Source organism: Mus musculus, chromosome 7, assembly GCF_000001635.26.
Source record: "Mus musculus strain C57BL/6J chromosome 7, GRCm38.p6 C57BL/6J".
In the NCBI taxonomy this organism is placed as follows: Eukaryota; Metazoa; Chordata; class Mammalia; order Rodentia; family Muridae; genus Mus; species Mus musculus.
The window spans coordinates 10,135,495-10,146,104 of record NC_000073.6 but is presented as its reverse complement, the minus strand read 5'-3'; positions in this window follow the sequence as shown (position 1 = coordinate 10,146,104).

The following is a 10,610-nucleotide window of genomic DNA, read 5'->3' as shown; positions in this document are numbered from 1 at the left end:
TCACCCTTATCTCATTGCACTAAGGTCAAGTCTAAGTGGATCAAGGAACTCCTCATAAAACCAGAGACACTGAAACTTATAGAGGAAAACGTGGGGAAAAGCCTCAAAGATATGGGCACAGAGGAAAAAAAAATCCTGAATAGAACAGCAATGGCTTGTGCTGAAAGATCGAGTACTGACAAATGGGACCTCGTAAAATTGCAAACCTTCTGTAAGGCAAAAGACACGGTCAATAATACAAAAAGACCACCAACAGAAAGTATCTTGACAAATCCTAAATCAGATAGGGTCTAATATCCAATATATATATATAAAGAACTCAAGAAGTTGGAATCCAGAAAACCAAATAAGCCCATTAAAAAATGGGGCACAGAACTAAACAAAAAATTCTCAACTGAAGAAAATCAAATGGCTGAGAAGCACCTGAAAAAATGTTCAACAGCCTTAACCATCAGAGAAATGCAAATCAAAACGACCCTGAGATTCCACCTCATACCAGTTAGAATGACTAAAATACGTGTGACAGCAAATGCTGGTGAGGATGTGGAGAAAGAGGAACATTCCTCCATTGCTGTTGGGATTGAAAGCTGGTACAACCACTCTGGAAATCAGTCTGGTAATTCCTCTGAAAAGTGGACATAGTACTACTGGAGGAACCATCAATACCTCTCCTGGGCATATATCCAGAAGATATTCCAAATGGTAATAAGAAAACATGCTCCACTATGTTCATAGCAGCCTTATTTATAATAGCCAGAAGCTGGAAAGAACCCAGATGTCCCTCAACAGAGGAATGGATACAGAAATTGTGGTAACTTTAAACAATGGAGTACTACTCAGCTATTAAAATCAATGAAATTATGAAATTCCTAGGCAAATGGATGGATCTGGAGGGTATTGTCCTGAGTGAGGTAATCCAATCACAAAAGAACTCACATGATATGCACTCACTGATAAGTGGATTTTAGCCCAGAAACTTAGAATACCCAAGAAACAACTTGCAAAACACATGAAACTCAAGAAGAAGGAAGAGCAAAGTGTGGACAATTCACCCCTTCTTAGAATTTGGAACAAAACACCCATAGAAGGAGTTACAGAGTCAAAGTTTGGAGCTGAGACGAAAGGATGGACCATCAAGATACTGCCCCACTCAGGGGTCCATTCCATAATCAGTCACCAAACACAGACACTATTTCATACACCATCAAGATTTTGCTGAAGGGATCCTGATTTAGCTGTCTCCTGTGAGGCTAGGCCAGTGCCTGGCAAACACCAAAGTAGATGCTCACAGTCAGCTAATAGATGGAACACAGGGCCCCCAATGGAGGAGCTAGAGAATATACCCAAGAAGCTGAAGGGGTCTGCAACCCAATAGGTGGAACAACAATATGAACTAACCTGTAACCCCAGAGCTCATGTCTATAGCTGCATTTTTAGCAGAAGATGGCCTAGTCGGCCATCATTTGGAAGAGAGGCCCCTTGATCCTGCAAACTTTATATGTCCTAGTACAGGGAAAACACCAGGGCCAAGAAGTATTAGTGGGTGGGGAGGGGAGCAGGGGCAGGGAAGAATGGTATAGGGGACTTTCGGGATAGTATGTTAAATGTAAATGAAGTAAATATCTAATAAAAAATTGGATAAAAAAAGAAGTTGATTTGTCAACAATGCTCATGGAGATTAACATAGCAAAAAAAAAATGACCATCTTACTAACAGCAATTACAGATTCAATATAAATTCAAACAAAATTCTAATATAGTTTATAGTCCTTGAAAGCAATTCTCAACTTGATATGGGAAAAAAACAAACCAAGGATATTAAAACAGTCATGTACAAAACCAAGAAATTTCAAGGAGTATATTGAACCCTGATTACAAGCTGTATTACAGGCCAGTATTAGTAAATACTACATGGTATTACTATTAAAATCGACAGTTTGAATGATACGGTCAAACTCAAAATTGAGAAGCCAACTAACCAACAGGCATTTGATTTTTGAAGAAGCCAAATCTATACTATGGAATAGAGAAAACATCTTCAATCAATGATGCTGGACAAATTGGATGTTGCTTGTAAAACAAACAAACAAAAAAATGGCAAAATTATCTCTGTCACACAAAGAAACTGGGGAATTGCCTTAAACACTTTGACACAGGAAACAACCTTCTAAACAGAACACTAATAACTCAGGCATTGAGATTACCAGTTACTAAATGTGGCCCTCATTAAATAGAACAGCTTCTGTAAGGCACAGGAGAGCATCAAAATCATAAAATGGCAACCTACAAACTAGATAAATATCATCACCAACCCTACGTCTGACAGAGTGCTATAATCCCAAATATATAAAGAACAGATGAAATTAGACACCAACAAAATAACCCAATTTAAAAGTAGAGTTCAATTTTAAGCAGAGAATTCTCAACACAGGAAGAACAGATAGCATAGAAACACCTAAAGAAAAGTTTGAAATTCTTAGTCATCAGGGAAATTCAAATAAAAATGTCTCTGGATTCATCTCACCTGAATGACACCTGTAAGAATAGCTGAGATAAAAACCGAAAGTCATGTCAAATGGTGCCATGTATTAGAATGAAGAGAAGACACACCAATTTCTGGTGGGTAGTTGTGTCTGTGATATGATATGGAGTCTCGCCAGCAAGGACACACACACAGGACACACATGGGTTCTTCTGCAGCATAGCTTTAATGCATCTCGAGAGAAAGATCATTAGCTTCTGGGGGAGGAGGCTTAGAACACAGGAAACTCGGTCCTTAAATAGGCCACAAGAGGGGTTAGAGACATATTTCACCCTGACTGGCTGCTCACTATCAGCCCAGATGAGCCACGGGACAGGCAGGGCACAAGGAATGGAAAAATACCCCAGCACATACGCAGACTATTTGTTTACCCCAAGAGCTCTTTTTTTAACCAGGATGCTGATTGATAATGCAGGGATATACATTGACTCTTATCTTGTAATGAAGAAATTAGTACAAAGCACAGGCTTCCCTGTGTGAAGAACGTTTTATTTTCTTGCAGAGCCTGAATCTGTTCATCTAAAGGCAAATAGGCAAGTCCCAGTTTTTTATCTGTAGTGAAAAAGCATGGAGATATTTGTGCATTATGAATAACTGGCATAGGAAAAGGGAAAGTTGACATAATTCCCCATCTTAACTCTCCAGATATACTAGGAACCAGAATGTCCAGCATGAGGAGTATGATCCATCGATGTCTTGGGATCTTGTTCCTGTGACTCATTGTCCAAGAGCTGGATCCTTCGAGTGAGGCGCTCAGGGATTATCTTCCTCCTGTGGAAAAACACATATAGCTCCCCTGGATCTTATTAAAATAGGATCCGGGCCATATCATTTATTATCAAGGACATTCTTCCACTTGACCATTTCATTGAGCGACTGAGGCCATTGTCTGTGCCTTTCAGCTGGTGATCTCCCAGCATTATCCAATTTTAAGAAATTAAAAGTAAATATTATAAGGGATAGAGCCATCTTTGGCGTCATAGCCTTTATCCCCCCGTTTTGTTTAATTAAATAGGACTTGAGAGTGCGATGGGCACGTTCTACAATGCCTTGTCCTTGAGGATTATAAGGAAGGCCAGTCAGATGAGTCACATTCATCTGATGGCAAAACTGTCATGAATGTTTTTGACTAACAAGAACAGAACATTTGTTTCTAGGTGTTTCTAGATTCAGCCCAGTCATATACACTATTTAGATTTACAAAATAAACAGCTAGGACTTATCTGTTTAGTCTTTCTTGTCAGTAGCTAACTTCAGCTTAGTAATTTTTTCCTTGAATAGGAGCCAGGTAATGATGCATGTGCTCTATTATGTTGAATATAAAAGGGGTGCTCACGTATCAAAATACAATCTTGTATTTTCATCAAAATTTTAGATACTGAACTGTTAGTCAGTTTTAATATAACATGAACAGTACCTAATTACACTTTCAATTGTTTCTCTTGAAGAGAAATTGTAACTAGAATGCTTGAAAACTCATTATAGTCACTTGTGTATAATTTATTTATTTATTTATTTGAAATTAGAGAAAATCTTTAAGTTGTCTCTGTAAATAACTATCTTCTAAAACCCAAATAAATATAAGAATCCTGAGTTTGTATCTTTTTGGAACTATCTGTAATCTTTATTAGTTAAAGCTTTATGTAAACCTCTCTAACACAAAAGCAAATCCTGGGGGTCTTTTCCAGGCAACCCAGGACAAGTTCTTAACTGCCCAAAACCAATTTTCTTAAAGAAACAGTATTTTTTCTTATAAGTTGCATAAGCAATTGCAAGCTCTGAGATATAATAAATTTGTACAACTTAAATAAATTAATATTAATTTATTAATTTATTATTAATTTATGAATAATTAATTAAGTAAATTTGTACAACTTAAAGTTTGATTGTTCAACATTTTTAAACACCATCTTCAGCACACAATTTAATTATCTGTGCTGAAACAGGAGGAAATTCAAAAGAATAATCATGTGATCTAATTTACATATACTTTTCTCCCATAGAAGGGTTGTTTTTAAATACAGTAAATGGGATGTAAGCATGCATGAAGATACAAAAGCATTCATAAGCAAATTTTAACTTATCTTAAGATGAGTATCAATTTTATTTAAAATGATGGTATGTAATAGGTCAAATATCAATATTCTGCAATAACCAATTGCTGTTTGGAACAAGGAAGTCTTAATTCTTAATTATCACCACATCAGCCTTATAATAGGATGTTAAAACTTTGAGGTGAAGAAGGATGATTTTACATTAATGTTTATTTTTGCCAAAAAATATCTGTGGACACAATTAATAAAAATAACTAGAATATGTAACTAATATTTGATTACCACCAATTACAATTGATGCCAATAGATTACAGAAGTTTCTCCTACTTTCTGTTAAAGCCTTTTTGGTTCTCACCAGTTAATTGGAATCTCACTTGATAGCACCTAACAAAGGCTTAGGTTCTCCTGTGGCGAGTTTAAGGTGAGGTCTTAGCCAATTAACATATCCTGTAAGCTTTTGGAAATAAAATTTTGAAGTAAATTTGTACCAATTTTCCAGTATGACTGAAACCCTAATTATTAAAAAAGATATTGCCTCTGAATCTTATGAAGCAACAACTATTCTCCAGAACTTTAAACTTCCCTTTAGAGACATTAGCTAATAAAATACTTTTCACTTAGGAAACAATATGTACTGAAAGATTTAAACCTTTTACTTCTTGTATTGAAGCTGATAATAATTTTTTTTAATATTGTTAAGCTATGTTAGCCATAGCTAGGGGCAAAATCTTTGACCTTTTATAAACTTTTGAATTTAAATTTTATTTAGAACAATATCTGGCTAGAGCTGTAATAAGGCTCTAAGAAGTGCCACACAAGCCGAGCTGAAGCTGCTCCCCTCCGAGTTCAGCCTTAACCCAACTGCAATTTTTTTTTTTTTTTTAAATCTAAACACTCTGCCAGAGTCTTGGCTCAAAGATTATCTCTATGTTGAAGTATCTTTAAAGACTTGTTTTCTTGTGTTTGTTCATGTTGTTTAGAAAGATTCTAACCTTGAGTTCCCAATTTTAGGCTAACTTTCTGTTACAAGCGAAAGGCTGCCTGCCCCTTTAAGAGCTCCGTTTGTAATTGGCTCTTCAGCAAGGCTTATCTAGCTGTACTTGACTCCCAGCCACAGTGCAGCTAATTTATCAGCTTGTGCTTGTGCAAATTGAAACTACTTTTAAAACAAGTTTTAACCATTTATATTTTTCAACATGAAACACAGAACAATAACCATTCAAACCACAAAACAAAAACAAACATGAATTGACAGACATATGGGCAATTTGTTTGGTGCACCTAAAAGAGACAATAGACAGACAGGGAATAGAACTTGGTGTTTCAAAGGGACACAGATATTTCAACCAGAGCTAAGAAAATCTCCATAGGAGTCAGAGAAAAAAAAAAAAAAAAACAGGACATCTCCCATTTTTCTTCTGTTCCCCAGGAGCGCTCTGAAATAGCTTATTTTCTTTTTTTTCTCTTTTTCTTTTCTTTTCTTTTTTTAAAGATCCCAAACAGGGGACAACTGCTTTTCTAAAACTAATCCTCTCTCTCTCATGTTCAGACTCTAACTTCCTTATCTCCTTCTTCTGGGAATACTTCCAGTGAATGAGAGAAGGTGCAGTGACCCTGAGAGCTATCTTAGTCAAAGTCTTTGAGAGGAGGGTAAATTGACTTAATTTTATATTATCCTTTGTATCTTTATACTTTATATTATCTTTTGTATCTTTATATTTTATATTATCTTTTGTTTTTCTCTTTTTTTCCTTTTCTAAACTCTCCCCTTTTCTAACTTCCGGGGAGGTCCTTTTTCCCTTAGACATGTCTTTTTTTTTTTTTTTTTTTTTTTTTTATCTCTCGCACCGTTCAGTTTCTGGCATGCTGTCTTGAAACTCTTCTAACGTTTCTTGTCCCTCAACCACTGCAGGTTGGCAGGTCTCATCTTCCAAGCAATTCTTTATTAATTTCCAAATTGCCTTAGTGCCTATGCGTAAGTCTCCTTCCTCAAATATTTTATCTAGGTCTCTTCCTAACTTATTCCACAAGGCTATGGTCAGGGAACCTGAGCAAGCATACCATGGAGCAACACGGTCAATCTCTTTGACAAAATTTTGTAGAATGCATGTGGCTATATTGAGGTCTCTCTGCTTAAGGACAATTTGCAGTGCATTTACAATTGACTGTGAGGACCTCATTGCACCTGCGGTTTATCTACATCCGACTTAAGGCACACTGAAGCAGAAGTGAAAGTAACTGCCGGGCTCTGCTTCAAAAGCAAAAGTCTGTCCCTGAAGCAAAAGTCTGTTCTCAAAACAGAAGATTGCTCCCAAAACAGAAGCCTGCTCCCAGAGCAGAAGTGAAAGTAAGCTGCCACGCTCTGCTCTCTTATCTACGAGAGACTGACTAAGCTTGTTAGTGCTGCCGTTTATTTATGTAGGACTGACTGCACCTCAAGGTCACACTAACCACGATAAACACAATAAAATACCAGGAGAAAGAAAACAAATGCCAGGGTTACAAAACCAAAGCTTCTACCAACCCATCCTACAGTGCTTCTAGATTGAGACCAAAGTTAAAGGGAACAACAGGCTCACGGTTAAGCATGTCTCTCTGAACTTACGTTTTTCCACTGCAGTTCTGGACCCGCCCCGTTTCCGGGGGACCCCCTCCATGCCGGCGATGTTGTAGAATTCCCAGGATCTTCAGCACCAGATGTGTCTGTGATATGATATGGAGTCTCGCCAGCAAGGACACACACACAGGACACACACTGGTGCTTCTGCAGCATAGCTTTTTTTTTTTTTTTTTTTTTTTAAAGATTTATTTATTTATTATATGTAAGTACACTGTAGCTGTCTTCAGATACACCAGAAGAGGGCACCAGATCTCATTACGGGTGGTTGTGAGCCACCATGTGGTTGCTGGGATCTGAACTTCAGACCTTCGGAAGAGCAGTCGGGTGCCCTTACCCACTGAGCCATCTCACCAGCCCCGCAGCATAGCTTTAATGCATCTCGAGAAAAAGATCATTGGCTTCTGGGGGAGGAGGCTTAGAACACAAGAAACTTGGTCCTTAAATAGGTAGGCCATAAGCGGGGTTGGAGACGTATTTCACCCTGACTGGCTGCTCACTATCAGCCCAGATGAGCCACGGGACAGGCAGGGCACAAGGAATGGAAAAATACCCAGCACATACACAGACTATTTGTTTACCAGTTAGAACACCAGATATCAGCGCCATCTTGTAATGGCGATTGCAAGGGCAGCTCCTCACAGGTAGTACAATCACTTTGGAAAAATACATCGTGGTTTGTCAGACAATTATGAGTAGTTCTATCTCAACACCCAGTTATGCCATTCCTGGGCATATACCCAAAATTTGCTATTTTACCCCACACTTACACCTGCTCAACTATATTCCTAGCAGTTTTGTACTTAATAACCAAAAGCTTGGAACAACACAGATGTCATTCACCTGAAGAATGGATGAAGAAAAATGTTCTTTTACACAATGAAATACTATTAAGTTATTAAATATAAGACATCAAGAATTTTGCAGGCAAATTGAGGGAACTGATAAACACCATCCTGTGTGAGGGAACCCAAACTGAAAACAGTGAAGCATTTTATGCTCTCACTTATTAGTGGCCCTTTGCCATAATATACAGGATAAATAGAAGGTAGTCCACAACACAAATAACAAGGTGAGCCCAAGAGAGTATGTTTGACTCTCACACAATAGTGCATGAGGAAAGTGCTTAGTATAAGATTGGATGTTTTGGGGAGATCATATGTAAGAGAACAGTGGAGAAAGAAAATCTTTGGAGGGTGGAATAGGGGCATTTTTAGGATGTGCCTGGAACCATGCATGAAGTTGGCTCCAGCGAATCATTGAGACTCTAGTGTTGGGAGATGTGGGACCTGATGTGCTCACTTCTTAAAACCTGTCAGGACTCCCCGTGAATTTAGTTACTTTGCCTTAGGGTTTATCTATATTCTTGATTTTCTCAAAGAACCAGACTTTAGCCCTTTTGATTTTTTTTTCATTCTCAACTTTTCTACTTGATTGTTTTCAGACCTGAGTTAGATTATTTCCTATTTATTGTTTATTGCTCCTTTTCTTCTAAAATTATCAGGTGTACTGCGAAGTTGCTAATATAGGATCCCAAATTTCTTTATGAAGGTACTCAGTGCAATGTAATTTTCTCTTAGCACTAGTTTTTTGTTACTTAATTTTAAGTAAACTGTACCTTGTTTTCAATGAATTCTTGAAAGTCATTCATTTCTTTCCATACATCTCCCTGCCCATATTATCATTGAGCAGAGAATTGTTCATTGTCAATGACTATTGGGGATTTCTTTTGAGTTGGTTGTTAGTGAAGTTCAGCTTTATTGGAATAAATTGGAATAAGTTGGTGATCTGACAGAATGCATGGGAATATGTCAACCTTCTTTTATCTGTTGAGGATTGTTTTCTGTCAGGCCACTGGTTAATTGTGCAGAAGATTCCATTTTGTACTGAGAGGAAATAATATTCTGTAGTTTTAGAATGAAATATTCTGTAGGTATTTGTTAAATCCATTTTGAGACTCATGGAACATACCTAAATATAATGAAATCAATATACTGGAAAGCAATAGCCAACAACAAATTAAATGGCGAGAAACACAAATCAAAACGATCCTGAGATTCCACCAGACACCAGCCAGAATGGCTAAGAACAAAAACTCAGGTGACAGTGGATGCTGAAGAGGATGTGGATAAAGAGGAACATTCTTCCATTGCTGGTGGGATAGCAAGCTGGTACAACCAGTCTGGAAATCAGTCTGGCAGCTACTCAGACAATTGGACATGGTACTACATGAGGATGCAGATATACTACTCTGGGCATATACTCAGAAGATGCTCTAAAATGTAATAAGGACACATTCCTCACTACGTTCATAGAAGCCATAATTATAAGAGCTGGAAGCAATAAACAACTAAGATGTCCTTCAAAAGAGGAATGGATACAGAAAATGTAGGACATTTATACAATGGAATTCTACTCAGTTGTTAAAAACAATGACTTCATGAAATTCACAGAAAAATGGATGGAACTTGAAAATATCATCCTGAGTGAGGTAAACCAGTCACTGTTGCGGATGCTGGGAAGTGCTTGCTCATAGGAGCCTAATGTTCCTATCTCCTGAGAATCTCTGTCAGAGACTGACATATACAGAGGCAGATGCTCACAGCCGACTACTGGATTGATTGTGGAGTCCATGATCAAGGAGTTAGAGAAGGTACTGAAGGAGCTACAGGGTATAAAGGCCCACAGCGGGAGCAACACTGTCAAGTACCGAGATCCCTAGAGCTCCCAGAGATGGACTGGTCCACCAACAAGTTAGTACACTTGGAGGAATCCATGCCTCTGGTTGCATATGTAGCAGAGGATGATATTCTTGGACATAAATTGGAGCACCAGTCCTTGGGACTGAGGATATTTGACACCCCTGTGTAGGGGAATGCCAGGGAGGGAAGAAGAGAGTGTGTGGGTGTTTGGAGGAGCACCATCACAGAGGCAGTGTAACACAAAATGGAATGAGGGTTTGTTGAGGAGAGACATGGAAAAGGGATAACATTTTAATTAAAATCAAGAAAAAAATCCAATAAAAGAGAAAAAGATAAAGGAAACAGAAAAGAGCCTTGAGTTCATTGGCATAGAGGAAATTTACCTAAGCAGAACACCAGTGGCTCAGAATCTAAGATAAAAAATTGACAACATGGACCTCATGACACTGAAAATCTTTGGTAATGCAAATGATAGTGACAATAGGACAAAATGGCAGCCTATGGATTGGGAAATGATCTTCTATATCACTAAATCTGATAGAGGGCTAATATCAAAAACATGAAAATAACACAATAAGTTATACTCGAAAAAACCAAATAATCCAATTTAAAAACAATTTCCAACTGAGGAATCTCTAATGCCCTAGAAGAACTAATGAAATGTTCAACATCATTATTCATCAGGAAAATGCAAGT